Here is a 10,668-nt window from a genome sequence, read left to right on the forward strand (position 1 = left end):
TTCTTTTTTTTTTTTTTTTTTTTTTTTAAGTAAATGAGAAACCGTCTCTGTAAGGTTTTAATGCTCAGTTTTCACAAACACAAATTTCTACCCAATTTTACAACATACAGTAAAATGTTCTAGTCTTTAGAATGTGCGTTATTCAACTCTTCCTCGGATTCTTTTCCAATCTTAGAACCACCCCGAGTCTCTACCTAAGTAGTACTCTACTGTATTTACATTTGAATTGCATGTCTTAAGAACAAACGGAAATCCATGATATTTTGGTTAACTCAGTGTATTTATAAAATGGAAAGCTCTATCAAAATACTTTTCACTGGAAAAATAAATAGAACAGACAATGGATCTACCAAAGTTCATATTCGCTTTGGCAGATGTCAGTGTGGGACAGTCCATGACAGCACAATTTGCCCTTATTCCCCCAGAGCTGACCAGCTTCCAAGCTAACTGTTAAATTATTTTACTGAGATTTTATCTTGTTGGTATCTGGCTCATTCCACATCATCTTCAGCCAAGCTCTGAGCACTTACAGTTCTCTGACTAATGGTCGGAAGCTTGGTCAGGAGCAGCTGGAACACTGATGGTGGAAGAGTCTGCTGTAACACTTGCAGCAGCTGCGGAGGCTGTCCACACACAGCAATGGCATTTGTCAGGTGGTCTTCTCATAGTCACCTTCTCATAGTCACCTTGTGCTAGTAACCCTTCACCAAGCTGGATCTCTTCAAGGAAGAATTTCTGAACTGCTTCAGCATCTTTTAAATCAGGTAACTTGGAAAGCCCAGCTCTCTCCTTAGCAAGCTTCTGTTTCTTCGTTCTCAAAGCCTGTTCTTGAAGTTGGGGTCACTCCGCCTTTTGTGGTCGAAGTAGATGCAGTACACGATGAAGAGGGCACCGCACACGCCCGCAGCGATGGCGCTGTTCCGGCCCATCATCTTCACTCAACTGGGGCGTTTGCCGGGCCGCGGCAGCCCGCCTGGCAGCGGTTAGCTCCGACCGATCAGAGCACGCCGGCCGCTCGCAGCCGCCTGCCTCCAGTCCAGACGGAAAAGGCCATGCCCAGTTCTTTTTAACTGTACTTTCTGCAAGACCTTGGACAGAAAATAAGTTAAGTGTACCATAGAAGAAGGTAATGTGCCCATTAACTGTTCGCCAGCTCTTACCTGGTAGATGCCAAGCCTCCTCACAGAATAACGTGGGATCTGAAGAGTAAGCCCCAGCTACCTGGACAAAATATATGTTAAAAGCATCCAAGCTACTAAGGTTTTTTAGTGGGTGTTGGGGAGTAATTTTTTGGACAACAATAACTAATTTAAAGGGATAAAATGTTCCTTGCAGAGTAACTGTGGGGTTTAGGAGGCAAATGAAGATCAGAGAGGTGAGGTAGCTACAGGGTACAGTTAAGCTTATCTTATGGCTAAGAATCTGGTAGACATGATTTGTAACGAAAATACTTTTACCCTGGTGGTAATAGCACACACCTTTAATCCCAGCACTCAGGAGTCAGAAACAGTTCCAGAATAGCCAAGGCTACACAGAGAAACCCTATCGCAAGACAGAAGAAGAGGAAGAAGAAGAGGAAGAAGAAGAAGAAGAAGAAGAAGAAGAAGAAGAAGAAGAAGAAGAAGAAGAAGAAGAAGAAGAAGAAATGCATTTAGTTCTTTTTTTTAAAATATTTTTTATTAGGTATTTTCCTCATTTTACATTTAGTTCTTTACTAAGTCCTGAGGAGTATAAGAGATGGAGACATGAGGAGCAGGGGTCATGTTCTCCACTTGGTCCCATTAGATGGTCTGACTGTGACTCTGATAGAAAAGAGCTTTCCAAGAAGACACACACACACACACACACACACACACACACACGAGAGAGAGAGAGAGAGAGAGAGAGAGAGAGAGAGGGAGAGAGAGAGAAATAAGTGGTAGTTTTGAAATATTGAGTGAGGGCTCAAGTCACAAAGTTTTGCAGGAAGATAAAAATAGACTTGTTTTCCCACTTAGGCTAAGACTGAAGTGCAACTATTGTCATGATTGGGGTTGGAGAACAAGAGGAAAGAACGAACTAAGTTCAGCAATCCTTGGTCTCTCAGGTAGCTTTGAAACACACAACAAAACTACATGGAAAGAGTAATTTTTAGGGCTGGTGAGATGGCTCAGCAGTTAAGAGTGCCGACTGGCCGGGCGTGGTGGCGCACGCCTTTAATCCCAGCACTGGGGAGGCAGAGGCAGGTGGATTTCTGAGTTCGAGGCCAGCCTGGTCTACAGAGTGAGTTCCAGGATCAGCCAGGACTACACAGAGAAACCCTGTCTCGAAAAACCAAAAAAAAAAAAAAAAAAGAGTGCCGACTGCTCTTCCAAAGGTCCTGAGTTCAAATCCCAGCAACCACATGGTGGCTCACAGCCATCCGTAACGAAATCTGATACCATCTTCTGGAGTGTCTGAAGATAGCTACAGTGTACTTACATATAATAAACAAACAAACAAACAAACAAAAGAGTAATTTTTAAAATTATATATAAAACAACAGACCTCTTCCATATACACCTTTAAGACTAGCTGGATTCTCAAGCTAGTCTCTGTTGCAATCTCATTCATCTTATGGACAGTAGAAAGCTTTGCTATCTACTTAGGAGGAGAGAGTGAAAAGGCTAATCATGCCTTTGTAATTTAAAGTCATTTACCCCTCAGGCTCCAGGAAAGACCCTTGTGGAACCCCAGGATCCCAGATCACACTTTGGGCATTGCAGCTAACAGGAACACCAAGGGGAAAGGCCCGCGTGTCCAGGCGTTCTGGGAATGAGATAGCCACGGAATCCTCCCAAGTGACTTCCCAACTTTGTGCAGCAAGTCAGCAGCCTGCCTCCAAGGCCTGGCTCATGATGAGCACTCTGCCTCCCGGTCACCCTAAGGGACAAAGGCCTGCAGTACATTGAACAAAGGCCCAAGTCATCCCGCTGGCCTGCCCCTTCTCCACCCTCTCCCCGCCTTTTCAGATCTCAATGCTCTTTTCTCTCCCTGCCTAGTTTCTTTTCACTATGGAGTAGGCCCTGTCCACTGCCTGTTGTCCATTATTCCCACCACTCCATATACACTGTTCTCTCCAGAGGCCACAGTGGCATTACAATGATGGGATTCAATGCTGCTTTCCAGTTCCCATCCTCCTTGCTTCTGGACATAAGGGATATTGACTACTGTCATTTTATTAACCATTTAATAAAAAAGTTTCCACCTATGCAGGATCTTTTCAGGAAAGCCTTTACTGGGGTCTTCTCTTTTGACCTGTCTGCTGGTTTCTGTCCCTAGGCCTTTCGTGCTTCTCATTCTGTGTCTTCTTCCATAATCACACCATTTCTAGCCATGACTTTAACTACTGGGTACATTCTATTGACAGCAGAAAATGCTATTTATAGACCAACCAGTTCTGTCATGTGCTCAGCTGGTGCCTAGTCATTTCCTTGATACCCTAACTTTACCATCCAACTGTGTAGGAAAATGTGAAAAGAATGACAAAGGAGCCTGGAAATATCACAACCCAGAGATAATCCACTACCTCTTCCTTCTATACTTTGCTCTCTTTGACTATACATGTACACAGATGGAATTATTATACATGATCTTCATATTTGAAAAGATGTCCTAGGTTCTTTGCATGTTATTGTATCTAGAATATCATTTGTGTGCATGTTAGGAACAAGAACAGGATCCACCTGTCTCAGGATGAGTCAAACAGAATGTGCCACCGTGCCTGTCTTTTTTTTTTTTTACTGAGTTGTTTTGTTTTGTTTTGTTTTGTTTTATTGAGTTGGGCTTAAATTCAGGCTCTTATGCTTGCATGGCAAGCATCTTACCAACTAAGCTAGTTTCTCATCCCCAGAAAGGATGTTTGTTTTGTTTTTTTTTTTTTTCTTTTGTTTGAAATTTTTGTTTTGCTTTCCTTGGGGAGCACATATACATGTGGAAGCGAGACTGTCAGGTGTTTTCCTCTCTCTCTCTCTCTCTCTCTCTCTCTCTCTCTCTCTCTCTCTCTCTCTCTCTCTCCTCCTCCTCCTCCATTCCTTCCATCCTCCTTCCTTCTCTTCCTTTCTCTCTCTTTTTGAGACAGGGTCACTCCCTGTGGTCCTGGCTGTCCTGGAACTCACAATATGGACCAGGCTGGCCTTGAACTCACAGAGCTCCTCCTACCTCTGCTTCCCAAGTGCTGGGGTTATAGGAGTGAACCACCAATGCTTGCAGCATTGGAAGCGTTTGGCTTCCACCGTCTTTTGTGACAATCTCTCACTGAACATAGCATTCACTCTGTCAGCTAGGCTGGTTGGCCAGGGCCCACCATGATCCACTTGTCTCCACATTTCATGTGCTGAAATTATAGAAATGAGTTGCAACCGTTCCTGGCTTTTTTATGTGGGTGCTGGGATCCAAACTCATAGCATTTTATTGACCTAGACAACTCCCCAGACCCAGGGAAGAACATTTCTTACCTTATGTGTAGTGCCTTCACACGGTGTCATGCAGAGAGCACTGTTAGTTCCTTATGTGCATTCTGGCCTGGTTGAAAGAGGCCTTGCATGGGCTCTTGTGACCTCCCCCAGCTGTGTGGAGATTTGGCTGAGGCTGGGTAAGATTCTTAGCTCAGAGGCTCATCTCCCTTGATTTCTTTAAGGGAACTGGAAAATAGTATTGCATTTGAATTTTTGAAGGGGAGGAGGTAGATGTAGAATCTCATTATGCAGTCCAGGCTGACTTAAAACTGACCGAGCCCCTGCCTCAGCCTTCCAAGAACTAGAATTACAAGTGTGTGCCACCTTACCCCACTTGTTAAATACAGATATAGATTGCTCCAAACCATTGTATAAGAACAATTGTTTTTTTTTGTTTGTTTGTTTTGTTTTTTGGTTTTTCGAGACAGGGTTTCTCTGTATAGCCCTGGCTGTCCTGGAACTCACTTTGTAGACCAGGTTGGCCTCGAACTCAGAAATCCGCCTGCCTCTGCCTCCCAAGTGCTGGGATTAAAGGCGTGCGCCACCAACGCCCGGCAAGAACAATTGTTAACCACAGTTCATTGCATCCCTATATGTGTGCTCTTTGCACCCCATGGGATTTGGAAAGCCCCTGTAACTCTTACTTAGATTTTTATCCTTTTCTCATACAGTGAGCCCTTCAAGGTCAAGATCCGTGACTCATTCACCAATGAGCCCCACAGCACAGGTTCAGCAGCTAGCATGGAAAAGGTGATCAGGAGTTAATAGTTAAAGGAAGCTGTTTTGTGACCAAACACACATCTACTCACCTCAGATAGGGAACCCAGGACAGACCCAAGTACAGACACCATCAAAGTCCAATTCGGTGAACCAGTGAGTTTTATTGTTATTTACAGGAATGGGGTTGAGGGGTTACTTACAGTAGCAGAGATGATGCAAAGACAGCTGCATCACCAAAGCCCAGCCCAACACGGGTGACAGCTCACGAAGCTGGGAACTTGGACCACACTGCACAGCCTGCAAGTCAACACCCTGAGCACAGGCAGCTCAACACACTGGAGAGTGTCCTTTCCAGGTGCCTCAGTTGGGCTAATCCTCTTCCAGGTAGCACAGCTCAGGTCTGGTCTGAGAGTCTTCTTTGCAGCATCTCTTCATCTGAAAAGGACTCTCAGGTTTTATTGCTTTCTCCCGCAGGAATTCGCCTAGTGAATCTGGTCAGTTTCAGGGAGTTCCTGAAGCTATTTTGATTTGTATACATTCCTGCTTAAGGATCTTCCCTATCTGGATGGAACATTTCAATCTTCAACTAGAATACAATACAGTAATTGAATGGCTAAGGCAGAGTGACTCAGTTCTGAGCCCTTTAGAGACCCACAGGCCAGGGTTCTTACTTCCCTTTTATGCATAACTTTTCCCTGTCCTATATAGCGGAGACTAATAGTTATATCATTTGCTGGGAAAATAACAAATTAGAGTCCATGTACCCTCTTTCTCTAGACCTTAAAGTCATAGCTCTGCCTGTGGTTCTCTCTCTCTCCTCCCTCCCCCATTCTCTTGCTTATCCTTTTCCTTTTCTCTCTCTCCAGCTCAGTGTGCTTACAACTCCAAGTGAATAGCCTGTTTGCAGCAGGGAGAGAAGCTCTCAAGGAGCATTTGGGCTCCTGCAGCCCTGGAAGGGAAGTTTTATTGTGCAATAAGAATCTACCTCCTCAGCCGGGCGTGGTGGCGCACGCCTTTAATCCCAGCACTCGGGAGGCAGAGGCAGGTGGATTTCTGAGTTCGAGGCCAGCCTGGTCTACAAAGTGAGTTCCAGGACAGCCAGAGCTCTACAGAGAAACCCTGTCTCGAAAAAACCAAAAAAAAAAAAAAAAAAAAAAAAAAAAGAATCTACCTCCTCACCCGGAAAGGCCCCACTGGATTTTCCATGACATGAGAAGTGACTTGAATCCCAGAGGTATCATTGGGGCTTTGGTTCCCTATCTTTGGGGATAGCTCTGTGTCTAGTGTATATGATATGATACTGTAAAAATTAATGGTTTGCAAAGAATAAAGAGATCATTAAAGAGTTCCCAATCTCCTGATGCCTTTTCCTGGCCTCTATAGGCACTGAACTGCACTCACTTTCACACACAAACACACACACACACACACACACGAGCGTACGTGCATGGGTGTGGGTGTGTATGTGTTCGTATGTGTGTGCATGTGTATATGGGTGTGTGTGCATGTGCCTGTGTGTGTGTGTGTGTGTGTGTGTGTGCAGTGAGCAGTTCCTCAGCTGCTCTTGGAACCTTCCTCTGGATCTCTTTCTTCAGCTGTCCATCCTAACTGACTTAACCAGCCCCAATTCAGCCAAACTCTGTCACTGAGGTGCGCTGTGGCCCCATCAAGGGAGGTGGGGCCTTGAACATTTTTGCATTTAGCCTTAGTGAGAGAGGTAGAGGACCGCTCAAGCACCATGAATCTTCAGGGTTCAGTTCTGTTACTCTGCCCTTGCCTTCCTGTGGTTAATTACTGTCCCATGGACTCCCTGTCTCCTGCATCTCTGGGAAATTCAAACTGAAGAGTCACTGGACTATCCTTCCCTGTTATACTCTGGGCCTCACTACAGAAGACTGTCTGCATTTTGGTTGTACTTAGGCAGATTCTTACTTCTTTTTTTTTTTTTTTTAGATTTATCTATCTATTTATTATATGTAAGTACACTGTTGCTGTCCTCAGACACTCCAGAAGAGGGAGTCAGATCTCATTGCGGATGGTTGTGAGCCACCATGTGGTTGCTGGGATTTGAACTCCTGACCTTCAGAAGAGCAGTGGGGTGCTCTTACCCACTGAGCCATCTCACCAGCCCAGATTCTTACTTCTTAAGGTAACTAAGAAGGGCCAGATCAGGACATGAGGTCATCCAGGAATGCTAATAACCTGATGGCCCACCAAACAGCATGGTCACAGTTACTCAATGTTCCTGAGATGTCCAGGGGCATACACCTCTTTAGAGGAGAAAGGATGCTATATAGAGAAGCATCGAGAAAGACTGCAGGTCCCTGTATCTGTGTTTGCCTGACTCAGCAAAACCTGCAATTAACTGAATCCATTAAAGTTAGGAAGAAGAGTGGAACAAGCTTTGCTAAGTTTGGGGCAGACAGAAAAGACAGTGCACTAGAAGACTGCTGCATCCAGCTGTCTATGGAAGCTGTCTGTCCAGAGCCAGCTGCTGCCAGTCACATGCTGTGCATATTGTCTGGACTTCCTGGCTTCTCTAACAGGAAACCAATGGCCAGAGCACTTCCCAAAGTATACTAGTAAGGAGTATCAGGTCTCCTCCTATGTCAATTCTGGAGACTCCACATGTGCACACAATTGATTATCAGCCTTCCCTAGTACAAAAGTCTGCTTGAACTCCTGTGCCAACCTGTCTGCAGCTAACCATGAAAAATTTTCTCACAGGCTGTAACACCAATTCCTCATGCAGACCCCAGTGACCTTTATTGAAAGCTCCAGAGCTGGGCGTGGTGGCGCACGCCTTTAATCCCAGCACTTGGGAGGCAGAGGCAGGCGGATTTCTGAGTTCCAGGACAGCCTGGTCTACAAAGTGAGTTCCAGGACAGCCAGGACTATACAGAGAAACCCTGTCTCGAAAAAGAAAGCTCCAGAAATGTCCAGAGGATATTACTGGTGGCTTATTTATTTGTTTCCTATTGTTGTTGTCGGGTTTTTTTATTTGCTTGTTTGTTTGGTTTTGGTTTGCTTTTTACCCTCACCCCCATCCCAGAGTTTTGGTTTTTCAAGACAGGGTTTCTCTGTGTAGTCCTGGCTGTCTAGGAACAATATTTGTAGATCAGGCTGGCCTCAAACTCCGAGATCCACTGGCCTCTACCTCATAAGTGCTGGGATTAAAGGCATATACCACCACTCCCAGCTAAAGTTTTCATAAATTTTTATGTGTGTGTGTGTTTGCCTGCTTGTATATCTTTGCACCATTTACATGCCTAGTGCCCACAGAGTCCAGAAGAGGGCACTGGATTCCCCCAGAACTGGAGTTACAGCAGTTGTGAACTACCATATGGATGCCGGGAACTGAATCTTCTGGAAGAGTAGCCTTAACTGCTGAGTCATCTCTCTAGCCCTGGAAAGGTGGTTTTGTTGGTTTTGTTGGTTTTGTCGGTTTTGTTGGTTTGTTTCTCTTTAGATCCTGTGAAGATGCTCTATAACCCAGAGTCTGGAAGCTTTGCTTTTTTCTTCCTGCATCTTGTGTGTGCCAGTGTGTTTTATAGTCTCTAGGTTTGTGTTAGTTACTTTTTACTATTGTTGTGATCCTGACAAGAAGTGGCTTAGAGGGAGGAAGGGTTTGCATTGGCTCATAGTCAGGGGGATATAGATGTCATGGAGAGGAAGGTGTGGCAGTGGGGTCTCCATGAAGCTATGCTGCAGCGACCTGAGAGTCCGAGAACAGACAGGAAGTGGGACTGAGCTGTAACACCTCAAGTTCAGCCCCCAGGGTGACCTACTTCCTCCAGTAAAGCTTCACCTCCCAAAAGTTCCACAACCTTACAGAACCAGTTCCATCAGCTGGGGTCTTACTTAAATACATGAACCTGTGGGGGACATTTCACATTTCACTTTTGAACCATACAAGCTCTTAGCTTGTAACAAAACTAGAAGGGCATTGGTATCCCAAAAGGACATTATGCCTCTGATCACAACTCGGTGACCATTTCTCATTCAAGCTACCTCCTGGGGAGGATGTATTATTCCAAGGAAGGGGAATTCAAGTTTGTAGGTATTGTCCCTAAGGGCTCAGCATCTGCGGCTAGTACACACACCAAGTGCTTAAAGTCTGTACATTCTGTTAACTACTCTGTACTTCAGGATCTGTATCAGCCCTGTTAGGTTAGGGCAGAATACAATAGCAAACCACACCAGTATCCCAGGAACCTAAATGCAGGAGGTTGTTACCATCTGTACCTCCATATGACGAATAGGGCCATCCGTTTACTCAGGAGATCCAGACTCTTGTAGACTCTACACCAACACCTGCTAGAAATGGATGTGCTGGATATATGTTGGCCACGATGGCTCATACCTATCCATAGTTCCAACACAAGAGAGACAAGGGGCGGGAGTTGCAACAAGCTTTAGGCCAACCTGTCCTAAATAGTGATTTCCAGTCTAGCCAAGGCTACAAAGTTAAGGCCGTGTCTCAAGAAATTAATTAGGGCTGGTGAGATGGCTCAGTGGGTAAGAGCACCCGACTGCTCTTCCGAAGGTCCAGAGTTCTAATCCCAGCAACCACATGGTGGCTCACAACCATCCGTAACGAGATCTGGCGCCCTCTTCTGGAGTGTCTGAAGACAGCTACAGTGTACTTACATGTAATAAGTAAATAAATCTTTAAAAAAAATTAATTAATCAATTAGGTAATTGATTAAATACCTCCACAGAAATAACATTTACTTCTACTCACATTTTGTGTCTATGCTTAACTTCAAGGAAGTAGGAAGTATTGTTAGGTACGAAATGGGCCTCCAAAATGGCAGTGTTGTTGTCAATGTCCAAATGACAGACTAGGCTCAGTTCAGGCTGGACTCTGAGTAAAGAGGAAAATTGCTACCTACACTCAGCATTGCTCAGGAGTCTTGTGAAGTGGGTTTCTGTTTGTTAGGAAAGCAATTACTTCCCTTAGCTGCTCCCTTCAGCCAACTCCAGCAAGGGCATCTAATCCCTGATTAACTCAAGCCAGTAACAAAGTTCCAGGTTATTCCAGCATTCACACGCACACACACACACACACACACACACACACACACACACACTGACCCTACCTGCTCTCCTTAAAATTGGCAAGGTTCTGCAGACACACAGGGTTTTAAAATAATAAAAATAAATCTTAAAAAAAAAAGAAAAGTTTGGGCTGGTGAGATGGCTTAGTGGTTAAGAACACTGACTGCTTTTCCGAAGTTAAAATTCCAGCAACCACATGGTGGCTCACAACCATCTGTAATGAGATCCTCTTCTGGTGTGTCTGAAGACAGCTACAGTGTACTTATATATAATAATAAATAAATATTTTAAAAATGGCAGGACTCTCTCATTTCTGCTGTCTTCCCTGCCCCATAAAAGAATCTGGCAGTTTGATTACCCAATAAACCTTTCTTTCTACCCAGTGAGTAGTTTAGTCCAGGGTTTTCACTGT

At 44.7% G+C, this 10,668-nt stretch overlaps 1 pseudogene; it reads right to left on the bottom strand.

Annotated features, from left to right (window-relative positions):
- On the bottom strand, positions 1 to 932 carry LOC110297021 (mitochondrial import receptor subunit TOM20 homolog pseudogene; annotated as a pseudogene).
- Positions 933 to 10,668: the final 9,736 nt, after the last annotated feature.

The sequence above is a fragment of the Mus caroli genome, unplaced genomic scaffold (assembly GCF_978045245.1).
Source record: "Mus caroli unplaced genomic scaffold, Mus_caroli_1 scaffold_7, whole genome shotgun sequence".
Taxonomy (NCBI): Eukaryota; Metazoa; Chordata; class Mammalia; order Rodentia; family Muridae; genus Mus; species Mus caroli.